The following is a 14,150-nucleotide window of genomic DNA, read 5'->3' on the forward strand; positions in this document are numbered from 1 at the left end:
TGTCTTTCTTTCCTTTTTGTATTAGAGAGATATGGGCTTCATAGAAATTGTTTGGGAGAGTTTCCGTTTTTCAATTTCCTGGAAAAGCTACTCAATCTCTTTTAAGCCTACCCACCCTTGTTCCTTCTTCTCTAGCAACATGAGTGCCTTGTCAGTATCCACTAATTTTTTTTTACTTTGTACTGTTCATTTTTCAATTTATCGTGCTTTATTGTATACATGCTGATGCCGTCTAGTATTTTGTCTTAAATGCAAAATTTTCATAATTTCTAGAAGGTATTCTTCTATTGTTTATATATATATATACATATATATACACCACATTCTCTTTATCCAATCATATATTGATATACACTTCATTTGTTTTCACATTTTAGCTATTACCAATGATGCTACAATAAATATTGTGATTCATATAACTTTTCAAATTGATGTTTTGTTTGAATTTGGATATATAATTATAACTTAGTATGTTGAGCCATATGTTCGTTCTGTTTTGGGGGAGGATCACACTCAGAAATTCTCAAGGTTTACTGCTGGCTTTATGCTTAAGGTTCACTCCTGGCATTACTTCAGGGGCAAAAAGCGGTTTCAGGGATCAAATTTTGTTCAACTAAATACATAGAAAATATAATAAACCCGGTGATATATCTCTTAACAAAGTTATTTAAGGTCTTCTGGGAGCTATACACAATTTTCTAAAATTGTTTCACCTTTTTACCTTGCCACTAGCAATTTATGAGGATTCCTTTTCTCAACAAACCCGCCATCACTTGATTTATAATCAATTTTTTTCTTTTCCCCTTATTCATTTATTCATTTCAATTGAATTACCATGCATGACACAATACCAAAATATTTATGATTGAATTTCAGGAGTATATTGTTCCAACACCAGTCTCTTCACCAGTGCCTACTACCCTCCCTCAATACCCCCAGTCTCCCTCCTACTCCCCAGCCTACATCTGTGACAGGTACATTTTCCCTCCACCACCCTCATATGTGTTCCCTTTCCTAATTTATCACCTTCACCCCTGTTCCAGTGTCAAGATTCCTATTGAAGACCAATTTCCTGGCCCTTTATTTATATCGCCACTGGGCATTTGACATTCTCCTACAAAGTTTCTCTGTATCCCACATATGAGAGCGATCATTCTGAGTCTGTTCCTCTCCCTCTGCTGATTTCACTCAGCAGGATACTCTCCAGAACCACCCATGTTGCAGAAAATTGCATGAATTTTTTCTATCCATATGGCCAATTAGAAATCTTTGTGTATATGCACCATACTTCCTATTCAGTCAACTATTCTTCTATTCATTTAGTAATTAGGTGGTTTACATATTATAGCTGTTTATATAACCCTGCAATTAACATAGGAATGCAGATGTTTTTCAAAAATAATAAGAACAATCAATGTTGGCAAGGATGTAGGGAAAATTTGGCCCCCATTCAGTTCTGGTAGGAATGTGTACTGGACCAAATTTGAAAAGATAATATAGACATTCTTCAAAAACTAGGAATTGAACTGTAATGTAACCCAGTGATTCAACTCTTGGGAATATACCTCACTGGCCAAAAAGCACAATTAGAAAAGATGTCCCAATATATATTTAGACATCACGATATATAGTACTGTCAATAATAAACTTTCAGGCATGCAATGCTCCAGACCAACACCCATAAATTGCAGTAGAATCCCTCCAGAAGTGTATCAAGGTCCCTTATAACCCAGAAGTTATATACAGAAGTTATATATGCAGAATTATTTTATACGTGGAATATAAAGTAACAGGATAATGGAAAAGAATAACTAAGAGTCAGCCTATAGAAGTGAATTTAAATTTTGTTGGTTTCTTTTTTGACCACACCATGCTCAGTAATCACTCCTCGCACTGCTCAGGGGACCACTTGTGGTTTGGGAGATCTAACTTTAGTTGGCCACGGTTAAGGCAAGTGCCTTTCACGATATATTATATCTCTAGTTCCTGAGTTTACATTTTTATTGTTGCTTGTTTTGACTTTTTGTTTGGGGGCCACATTCAGTGATGCTCAGTGGCTACTCATGGCTCTGCTGCAATCAGGAATTACTCTTGCCATTGCTCCGGCACATATGTGTTGCTTGGGATAGACTATGGTTAAGCCACATGCAAGTCAAATGCCTGACCCTCTATAGTGCACACCACTCGCAGAGTTTACTTTTAATGAGAAGGTTTAGTAATTTTAGAAGCCTGAAGTTACCTAATTTTCTCATGAAGGTTGAAGCTCATAATTTCTACCCCATATAGCACTGTAGCACTGTCCTTCCATTGCTCATCAATTTGCTCGAGCAGGCACCAGTAATGTCTCCATTGTGAGACTTGTTGTTACTGCTTTTGGCATATTGAATACCTCATGGGTAGATTGCCAGGCTTTGCCGTGCAGGTGGAATACTCTTGGTAGCTTGCCAGGTTTTCCGAGAGGGGCAGAGGAATCGAACCCGGGTCTACCACGTGCAACTCAAATGCCTTACCAGGTATATTATCGCTCCAGCCCCTACCCCATATAAAGACAATTTATCTTTGTCATAAACTATGACAGAGTCTCCTGCCCCAGCGCCTGGCTATCCTTGCCGGGGCACCTTGGAGGAGAATGGGTCAAGTTTCTCTCTCTACTCTGAGCAGAGCACTGGCAGCTGAAGACCTGTGGGACCCAGCCACAACCATGCTGAGACCATTCTCCACACGCTCAGACGAGCTTCACATATGAAGGAACCATCAGAGGAACCCAGGTGTGTGGGACCTGGGGCTTAGATCTCCCAGCCTGTTCAGTTCGGAACTGGGTCTCCTTCACCCAGATCCTCCATCTTCCAGTAGCTAGACAGCTACACCCACCAACTGCCGTGTAACCCGTGGCCAGGATCCAGAGACTATAAAACCAACCTTCCGAAATCGACCTCTTATTCTCTAGTTCTCGCTCTCAGAGAACCCAGTAGACTACCGAGAGTATTCTGCCCGCATATATGCCTGACTGGGAACACCTGTAAAAAGTGATTAGAGACTGCCCTCCATCCCTCTCTGATAGCCTGGCAAGCTACCAAGAATATCCTGCCCCCACGGCAGAGCTTAGCAAGCTACCCGTGGCATACTTGATATGCCAGAAACAGTAAAGATGATGGTCCTGGTCCTCATTCCCCTGACCTTGAAAGAGCCCCCAATATGCCATCGGGCTACACTAGCACGTGACAGGGATGAATGGAGATGTTACTGGCACCTGCTCCAGAAAATTGATGAACAATAGGGTGATAGTGCTAGTGATAGTGAAACTATGTTTAAAAGTTTTTAAATCAGACTATAAAGTATGTAGATATGTTAGAATACATTATAACAAGTTTGGGAAGCCAAGAGCCCTCTCATAGACCCTGGCCATGGTTCCCATGTTAGGAACTGCTTGGGACAGACAATGGTGACAGTCTCCCAGGGCTTCCTGACCTCAGTGGATGCCTAATCTATAGCAAATAACATCAGGCTGACAGTTATCTTATTTGGCCTTATCTATAGTAACCTCCAGGATGCACCTACTGCCCTAAGACCCTTTGATATACAAATGTAAAGCTCAGGATGCACCTACTGTCATAAGACCCTTTGATGTACAAATGTCTACCTTGAATGTTAGGTAAAGCTCTTGTTGCTGACCTTACCATATATGGTTATATTGCTTCTGCTCCTGACTGAGCTGCCCCTACCCTATATAAACAGCTTGTATCCATCAATAAAGCCTGTCCCTTTTTCTCTCTGTTTCTAAACTGTACTTTGTCTCTTGTGTCTCGTGTTCATTCGGCTGGTCCCTCCTTGCACCATCGGATCAATCCTCGGGCCACCTCCGTGGGCCGGAGAGTGGTTATCGGGGCCCCCTGAAAACAAGAATATATTGATAAATACAAAATAGCGAAAGAAATAAGAATGAGATATATACAATTTTACTTGTAGTGGAGAAAATGTCACAGTAGGAAAGAAATTATTAACAAAATGCTTAACTAGCTAATATTAGAGTGAAGATAATCGGAAGTCTTAATTTCTAACCATTTTGGTAATAATATCATTCTCCAATAAAAATAATATATTTAGCAAGTGGGGGAATCACCCTCCAACGTGTTGGGGAAGCACCAAGAGCATATGGACAGCAGAGGGAGGAAGTGACTAGGCCCCTTGCACATCCACACATGGAACTGGCTCCTGCAACTTAGGGGGACCAGGTGGAGAGCAGACAGCAGGTGAAACTGAGTGAGCATGGAAGAATTTACTTCTGGTGATGACTAATAAAATAATGGCCCAGATATGTAAGACAAATCTTCAGCCCCTGTTTAGAGAACATCAGTATTAACATTAGAGCTTGCAGTGAAGAAGCTGCAGCCCTAAACAATGTTTGAATCCTCACCTCCAAACATAGAGGAGAAGAAAAAAATCACATTTTTACTGATTCATTTAATTACGGATAAAACAAAAGAAGAAACATCCAGAAATTTCTCTTCCTTCATATTTTGTGCATAGTTCATGTTGATGCACAGTTCAGTTCATGCTTTCACAGGGGGCGTTCACATGGATTCCATATCAATGGGTCTGCTTGATTTATATATGAAATATCAACTAGTTGGTGGAGAAAAAATCCACAGGCTGCTCTAGATATATTCAATAATAATAATAAATAAAGGCCCTCCCGTTGATCGTCGATTTGCTCAAGCGGGCCCAGTAACGTCTCCATTAGAGACTTTGTTGTTACTGTGTCTGGCATATCGAATACTCTCGGTAGCTTGCCGGGCTCTCCGAGAGGGGCGGAGGAATCGAACTCGGGTCGGCCATGTTGGCCGCTTGTAAGGCGAACGCCCTACCGGCTGTGCTATCGCTCCATACTTGTATTACTCAAAGAAGAGCTCCAACAGTCAGAAATACATGAGCTTTACCGATATATCACCTTAATATCATAATTATATTAATACTTTGCATGTGAAGACAATGTGAGGCTTCTCTAGTGCATTCAATTTCAAAAGATTAACAGAATCATGATGATGATATCCTGTGCCCAGTAATCATTCCATACCAAAAGCACACAAAAAATCTCTTTATATACTATTTGTGGGTGAACATTATTCAACCTGGAGATGTGGCTACACCTTTCATTTCACTTACTGTGAATAATAGCCTTCCATCAGATATTCTGATTTAGAATACTAAGATGAAGAAGCTTACAATAACTAATGAGATGATACTGGAGAAATTGCAAACAGTGAGCATGAACAATCCTAAAAAGAAATATACATAGTTTGAGAAGATGGGATAAGGTGTTTCAGGTACCACATACAACGCGGTGAATACGGGCACAATACAGGAGCTGGTCATTAAGTAGATGAAACTTTAGTAGCAGCCTAAGGAAGAGCTGATTATTAATGAGACCAAAGGAACAACAAACATATAAATAAAATATAGCTAAATACTGGGGCAGTTGCGTCATGAGAAATAAACTCTGGGTTGTTAACCAATACTTGGTTGGAGGCTTTTTGATAGATGTGGTGATGGAAATCTAAATGTATGAAGGTCAGTTTGTAGCACTGTGCTATGAGTGCCTGCCAGCTTTTTGTCATTTCTTTATTCAAACCAGGTCATTTATAGAAACATCAAAAGTGAGAATATACTGTTAAGAGTCAAACTAACTAATTTGCTATTGAATAACTAAATATTTACTTATCAGAGCAAATGGAGCATAATGATGTGGACTCCGTACTGGATGGCCGCATGGTTTGTGGCATGGAAGGCCTATAGGTCCAAAGTTGACATCTGGTTCCTGGCCATCAAGGTCATTGAACTGATTGAAAAGAAACCATACATCATTGAAAACCCTTTGAAAATTTTGTACCTTATTACCATCAACAGTAACCCATAAATTCAGAAAAGCTATCAGCTATCTTATGAGACTATTTTTCCTTTTTTGGATAGGAGTGTTTGGGCCATACCAGACGACGTTTTGGGGCTATTACAAAGTATGTGCTCAAACAACCTTTCATGGTGCTTGGGAGACCATATATGGTGCCAGGGATTTGAACAATGGCCAGAATGATGCAAGGCAAACACTTAATTATATTTTTTAAGTTTTTATTAGTGAAACACCATGAGGTACAGTTGTAGATTTACAATTTTTTGTGCTTGGGTTTTGATTATACAATGATCAAATACCCATCCCTCCACCAGTGCCCATTTTCCACCACCATGGATAATATCCCGCCCACCCCATCCCCCCCATTCCACCCTGCCTCTGTGGCAGGGCATTTTCCCTTTTGTTCTCACTCTCCTTTTGGGTGTTGTGGTCTGCAAAAGAGGCATTGAGTGTCAATCATGTTCAGTCCATAGTCTACTTTCAACATGCATCTCCCCTCCTGGGAGGATCCTCCAAACACCCTTTATTTGGTGCTCCCTTCTCTATCTGAGCTGCCCTTTCCCCTAGAATGCCCGGCTGGCCTCTAAACTATGGAGTAATCCTCCTGGTGCTGATCTCAGCTATTCTTGGGTATTAATCTCATATTTTGGCAAACACTTAATTATTTAATTAACTCTTCAGCATCTCTTGTACTTTCTTAACCATTGTCTTAGGATGCATGTTGAGAATAGAGGTTCAACTAAAGAACTGCTGCAGCAATTGTTCCTGGAAACTGTCAAGCCCCTCTTTAGTCTCATTCTACTGATGGCTAGAGCAAAGGAGGCAACAAGGAACAGTTATTCAAACCAGACACAGAGTAGCTTCTCTTTTACAAGTTTTCTGTGAAATTAATGCTTAATTCAGAAATTCTAATCTCTGATGCTAGTTCTTCTCTTCTCTACCTTTTCCTGTAGTGATTTTCAGACTTTGATATTGTGTCAAACACCGAATAAAACTGCAATGGGGATGACTAATGAGATGATGCTCATTCCCAAAAAAACCATTTTCATATAATTTGTAGGCATGAAGGTAATTTATGATCAAAGGCTGTTTATTAATTATCTTTGAACTGCTCCTTTTATTTTTTAACTTTTTAAAAAGAACTGTGATTTGCAAAATTATTGATAGCTGAGTTTTAAACATATCATATTTTAACACCATTCCCACTACCATGGTCAACTTCCCTCCACAAGTGTTACCATATTCCCTCCCCACCCCTAACCCCACCAGAATCCCACCTGTCAACTTGACAGGGACAGTACAAAGTTTCAGTGGTTGCAGGTTATACCTCATGTTTTCAGGTTTTTAGAATAGTGGTTTGGATATATGGCTACACCACTCACCCATATCTCAAATATAATTGAAGGCCTGATGTCTGTTCACCCATTACTTCCCATTCTCTTCTTTTTGCCTTGATTTATTTACTTCTCTTTTTCCTCTCTAAACTCTGGGGTCAAGGGTTATCTAGGAATATCCTGTTTACTACAGTATATTTCCTCCTCCAGTATACTCTACCCCACAGGGAAGTGATGTCATCCTGTGCTTGTTTCTTTTTATGGCTTTACTTCACTCAGAATGCTGTCTTCTAGTACCAACCTCCTTACAGCAAATTGCATAATTTCATCATTCCTTAAGGCTGTGTATCATTCTATTATTTATATTAAGACACTGTGATTTACAAAATTGTTTGTAAAAAAAGTTGTTTTAAGTATTCGATGTTCCAAAACGAATCCCATAACCAATGTTCTCTTTCATTCACCAATGTAATCAGGATCCAGCTGACTACATGACCCTAGGAAGACATACAAGATTTTATCACTCATTACTTACTTCAATAAAAGTATAAATAAATTATAAATATAATTGTTATAAACTTTACAAATAAAAGTCAATTTTTGATTATTGATCTATGATTTTATGCATTATTAATCTGGCAGAGGACAACTAATATACCATCCATGGTTGCCATACTCAATACCTCATGTAGGGAAGTTTCTTCTATCCTTTAAGGAGTTCTTTTATGCTTTGTGAAAAACTGTTTTTAGGCTATGATTTTTAAAAACTGTTACTTGTCCATAAATGTCTGTATAGTTTCTTCAAATCTAAATGACATTATAGCTGGATATTCTTGGTGAAGTCTTCATTTCGTTGAATTTTTAAATTATACACTTCTATTTTCTTCTGACTAATAGAGTCTCATTTGATAGATCTGTTGTGAGTCTTTTGGATTTTCCTTTGTATGTACTTTATTTCTTTCTTTTCCCTACCTTCCCCCCACATTGTTTATTGAATAACAAGAGATGCATAGTTACAAAGTTGTTCTGATTGACTTTAGTCATGCAATGTTACAAAACCCTCGGCCCTCCTGTCCCTCCACCAGTATACATTTCCCACCACTAATTTTTCCATCAAGTTTCCCTCCTGCCACCCCCAAGTTTGCCACTATGATAGACACTATTCTTCTCTCTTTCTCCCTCAATCCTCCCTCCCTCTCTATCTCTCTCTCTCCCCTGTTAGGCATTATGGTTTGCAATACAGGTTATCAGGTATATCACTTTACTTCCCTTCACCACTCATATCTTGCTCAGAGTGATCATTTCCAACTATCATTGTTATAGTGGTCACTTCTCTGTCCTAATTTCCCCTCAACCAACACATATTTGTGCAAGTTTCCAACCATGGATCAGCCCTCCTGGCTCTTCTTACTACTAGCTTTGGGTCTTAGTCTAATATTGTGTTTCTTATACACAGCAAATAATTGCATTCATTCTATGTCTACCTTCTCCCTCTGACTCATTTCACTCAGCATGATACTCTCAATGTCAACCCATTTATAAGCAAATTTTATGACATATTTCTCCTAACAGCTGCATAGTATTCCATTGTATAGATATACAATGGTTTATTCAGTCATCAATTCTTGAGCACTCAAGTGTTTCCAGATTCTGGCTCTTAAGAATAGGGCTTCCTCAGGGAATACTTTGAGAAGCTTTATGCCACGGAACATCAAAACCTCGAGAAAATGGATAAATTCCTAGACTCCTACAGACTCCCAAGGCTGAACCAAAAAGACCTGGAATACCTGAACAGACCTATCACCATCAAGGAAATTGAAATGGTAATAAAAAGTCTCCCCAAGCACAAAAGTCCTGGCCCGGATGGATTCACTAGTGAATTCTTCCAAATCTTTAAAGAGGACTTACTCCCAATGCTCTTTAAGCTTTTCCACGAAATTGAAATATCAAAAACACTTCCGAACAGTTTCTACGAAGCAAATATCACACTGATACCAAAAGCAGACAGAGATACCACAAAGAAAGAGAATTACAGGCCGATATCCCTGATGAACACAGATGCAAAGATCCTCAACAAACTACTAGCAAATAGAATCCAACTACTCATCAAAAAGATCATACACCATGACCAAGTAGGATTCATCCCAGGGATGCAAGGATGGTTTAACATTCGAAAATCAATCAACATAATCCATCATATCAACAAAAGAAAAGATAAAAAGCATATGATTATATCAATAGATGCAGAGAAAGCATTTGACAAGATCCAGCACCCCTTTATGATGAAAACCCTAGCCAAAATGGGTATAGAGGGGACCTTCCTCAACATAATTAAAGCCATCTACCACAAGCCTACAGCAAGCATCATCCTCAATGGGGAAAAACTGAGAGCCTTCCCTCTAAGATCAGGGACGAGACAGGGATGCCCACTCTCTCCACTGCTGTTCAATATAGTACTGGAAGTACTTGCAATAGCGATTAGGCAGGAAAAAGATATTAAGGGCATTCAGGTAGGAAAGGAAGAAATCAAGCTCTCACTATTCGCAGATGATATGATACTCTACTTAGAGAACCCAATAACCTCCACCAAAAAACTCCTAGAAACAATAGACTCGTATAGTAAAGTTGCAGGTTATAAAATCAATACCCAAAAGTCCATGGCTTTCCTATACGCAAACAGTGAGAGAGAAGAAAGCAACATGAAAAAAACAATCCCGTTCACAATTGTGCCCCAGAAAATCAAGTACCTAGGAATCAGCTTAACTAAGGAAGTAAAGGACCTGTACAAAGAAAACTACAAAATGCTACTTCAGGAAATAAAAGAGGACATGAGGAAATGGAAAGATATCCCCTGCTCATGGGTCGGGAGACATAACATTGTCAAAATGGCAATACTACCGAAAGCATTGTATAAATTCAATGCAATCCCTATAAGGATACCCATGACATTCTTCAAAGAAATGGAGCAAACACTCCTGAAATTTATATGGAACAATAACCCCCCACGAATAGCTAAAGCAATTCTTGGGAAAAAGAAAATGGGAGGAATCAACCTCCCGAACTTCAAACTGTACTACAAAGCAGTAATAATTAAAACAGCATGGTACTGGAACAAAAGCAGAACTGCAGACCAATGGAACAGGGTTGAATACACTGACATCTCCCCTCAATCATATGATCATCTAATCTTTGATAAAGGTGCAAGTAATGTGAAGTGGAGTAAGGAAAGCCTCTTTAATAAGTTGTGTTGGCATCATTGGACGGCTACATGCAAAAAAATAGGCTCAGAACTCTGCCTAACACCATGTACAAAAGTAAGATCAAAATGGATTAAAGACCTCAATATCAGACCAGAAACCATAAGGTGCATTGAAGATAAAGTTGGCAAAACCCTCCATCATATTGAAGCTAATGTTATCTTCAAAGATGCCACGCCACTGGCCAAGCAAGTGAAAACAGAGATAGATAAATGGGACTATCTTAAACTAAGAAGCTTCTGCACCTCCAAAGAAACAGTGACCAAAATACAAAGACAGTCTACAGAATGGGAAAGGATATTCACCGAATACACATCTGACAAGGGGTTGATATCCAGGATATACAAAATACTGGTTAAACTCCACAAGAAGAAAACATCCAACCCCATCCAAAAATGGGGCAATGAAATGAACAGAAACTTTCTCAAAGAAGAAATCCGAATGGCAAAAAAAGCACATGAGAAAATGCTCTACATCATTAATCATCAGAGAGATGCAGATCAAAACCACAATGAGATACCATCTCACACCTCAGAGACTGGCACACATTCAAAAGAACAAAAGCAACCGATGCTGGCGTGGATGTGGCGAGAAAGGGACACTCCTTCACTGTTGGTGGGAATGTCCACTGGTTCAGCCCTTCTGGAAAACAGTATGGACGATTCTCAAAGAGTTAGAAATTGAGCTCCCATTTGACCCAGCAATACCACTCCTGGGAATATATCCCAGAGAGGCAAAAATGTATAGTCGAAGTCACATCTGCACTTGTTTGTTCATTGCAGCACTCTTTACAATAGCCAGAAACTGGAAGAAACCTGAATGCCCAAGAACAGATGACTGGTTAAAGAAACTTTGGTACATCTACACAATGGAGTACTATGTAGCTGTTTGAAAAGATGAAGTCATGAAATTTACATACAAGTGGTACAACATGGAAAGTATCATGCTAAGCGAAATGAGTCAGAAAGAGAGGGATAGACATAGAAAGATTGCATTCATCTCGGGGATATAAAGTAACAAAGTATGAGATTAATACCCAAGAATAGCTGAGATCAGCACCAGGAGGATTACTCCATAACTTAGAGACCAGCCGGGTATCCTAGAGGAAAGGGCAGTTCAGATAGAGAAGGGAGCACCAAATAAAGGATGTTTGGAGGATCCTCCCAGGAGGGGAGATGCATGTCGAAAGTAGACTATGGACTGAACATGTTAGCCACTCAATGACTCTTTTGCAGACCACAACACCCAAACTGAGAGAGAGAACACAGGGGATTGCCCTGCCACAGAGGCAGGGGGGGGGATCGGGGGATGTGGGTGGGAGGGATATTATCCATGGTGGTGAAAAACGGGCACTGGTGCAGGGATGGGTATCTGATCATTGTATAATTGAAACCCAAAAAATTGTAAATCTACAACTGTAAAAAATAAAAATAAAAAAAATTAAAAAAAATTAAAAAAAAAAAGAACAACAACAACAACAAAAAGAATAGGGCTACAGGGGGTATGGTGCTGCCAACAGGTCAATCTGTACCTGTGAGTCGAGTGCATCAGCAGCTTGATGGCACCGTGAGGCCTTCAGATCCCCAAAATTGCTGCTGTGCCTTTGGCCAGACCCCAAAAACTTGGGAAAAAGTTTACTAAGAAAGTAAACGGCCAAAATTTAGGTATGTGGGAGACACACCCACAAACTACCTCTGGCTCAGCTTTATAATTGTAGACATGGCCTCTCCGGTTACTGATCAAACTGCTTAACAGCCATGATCCCAGAGGCTCAGAAACGAATCTCGGAACCCAAAAGCTTTTGGCAGAAATGCGTCCTGTTCCTGCAGTAGGTTAATGGGGCTGGGCCACTCCAGATGGGAATAGGTTTTGTGCCTTGGCCTCTTCCCCTTGGCGGCCTGGTGAACGTCAGCCTCCAGAGGCCACAGCAGTCAGTTTTGGGCCTGCAGTGACGAGACATGTGGGTCCTCACCAGATGGGAGTGGAAACGGCCCTTTCTTCCTCATCCCAGTGAGACCTTGAGTTGCCACCTACAAATGGCCTCTCTGGCTCCTAATCAAGCTGATTAATGGCCATGATCCCAGAGACTCAGAAACAAATCTCAAGACCCAGCAGCGTTTGGCAGAAATGCATCTGGACCGCATACACGACCATGGCTCTGAAGGCAAAAGGACTTAATCCAGAGACCAGAAGCTTGCGGCAGAAAAATGAATGGACCATGCGTTAAAGTACGGCACCATGCCTCCCCGGGAGGAAAAGGGTGTTGCTCTCTTCCACCTTTCTACCCCCAGCATCAAGGTGGCCACTGCCTCAGAGCTTATTGGAAAGCCAGGTATGAGCCAGCGGTGACGGGGCAACTGCAGTCTCATGGGAAGGGGGGTCAGTACCCGCTCATCCGTCACGCCCTACCAAAGTCCTGAGTTACCCCCCTATGAGTGGCTCTCCAGCACAGCCATAACACCAGACACACAGAAACCAATCTCTAAATTATCTATACAATGCATTGACTTTGGGGAGTATTGCCATTTTGGTGATGTTAATCCTCTTAATACATGATGTTAATCCTCTTAATACATGAGTAGGGAATGTGTTTCCATTTCCTCCTATAATATTTTATTTCTAAAAGTAGTGTTTTGTAGTTTTATTTTTATAGGTCTTTCACCTCTTTTGTTAAATTAAGTACTTGATTTTCTGAGGCTCATTTTTGAATGGATTTTTTGAAATAAAATCCCTTTCTTCTCTTTTATTATTTATATATAGAAAAGCCATGCACTTATAAGTGGATTAACATGGAAAGTATCATGTTAAATGAAATGATTCAGAAAGAGAAGGACAGACATAGAAAGATTGCACTCATTTGTGGAATATAAAGTAACATAATGGAAGACCAACACCCAAGGATAGTAGAGATAAGTAACAGGAGGTATGCTTCACAGCTTGGAATCCAGCCTCATATGCTGGGTAAATAGACAGTTCAGATAGAGAAGGGACCATTAAGTAAATGGTGTTTACAGGGCCTGCTCAGCATGGGAGATGCATGCCTTATGTAGAATATAGACTGAACATGATGACCATTCAATACTTGCATTGAAGACCACAACACCTGAATTAGAGAGAGAGAGAGAGAGAAAGAGAGAGAGAGAGAGGGAATGTGCTGGTCACAGAGGCAGAGAGAGGGAGGGTAGGGGGAACATGGGAGGGGATAGGAGGGATACCGGGAGCATTGGTGGTAGAGAACGCACACTGGTGGAGGGATGGACACTCGATGATTGTATGACTGAAATATAAGCACTAAAATTTGTAAGCCTGTAACTGTACTCCACGGAGATCCATTATAATAAAAAAGAAAATTAAAAAAGAAAAGTCATGAACTTTTGTGTACTGATTTTGTTACCTGCCACTTTACTATATAAATATATTATTTCTGGAAGTTTTTTGTAGAATATTTATAATTTTCTAATTATAATGCTATGCACTGTAGCACTGTAGCATTAGTCCTCCCGTTGTTCATCGATTTGCTCGAGTGGACACCAGGAACATCTCACAACAAATTGTGAGACTTGTTGTTACTGTTTTTGGCATATCGAATACGTCAAGGGTAGCTTGCCAGGCTTTGCCATGCGGGTGAGATACTTTTGGTAGCTTTCCATGCTC

General features: G+C 40.2%; 1 pseudogene; it reads left to right on the forward strand.

The window, feature by feature from the left end:
- LOC130032600 (serine/threonine-protein kinase PAK 1-like) overlaps window positions 1-5,914 on the forward strand; it is an 88,706-nt pseudogene extending 82,792 nt beyond the window's left edge.
- The last annotated feature ends 8,236 nt before the right edge of the window (window positions 5,915-14,150 follow it).

This window comes from Sorex fumeus, unplaced genomic scaffold (assembly GCF_029834395.1).
Source record: "Sorex fumeus unplaced genomic scaffold, SorFum_2.1 ptg000050l, whole genome shotgun sequence".
Taxonomy (NCBI): domain Eukaryota; kingdom Metazoa; phylum Chordata; class Mammalia; order Eulipotyphla; family Soricidae; genus Sorex; species Sorex fumeus.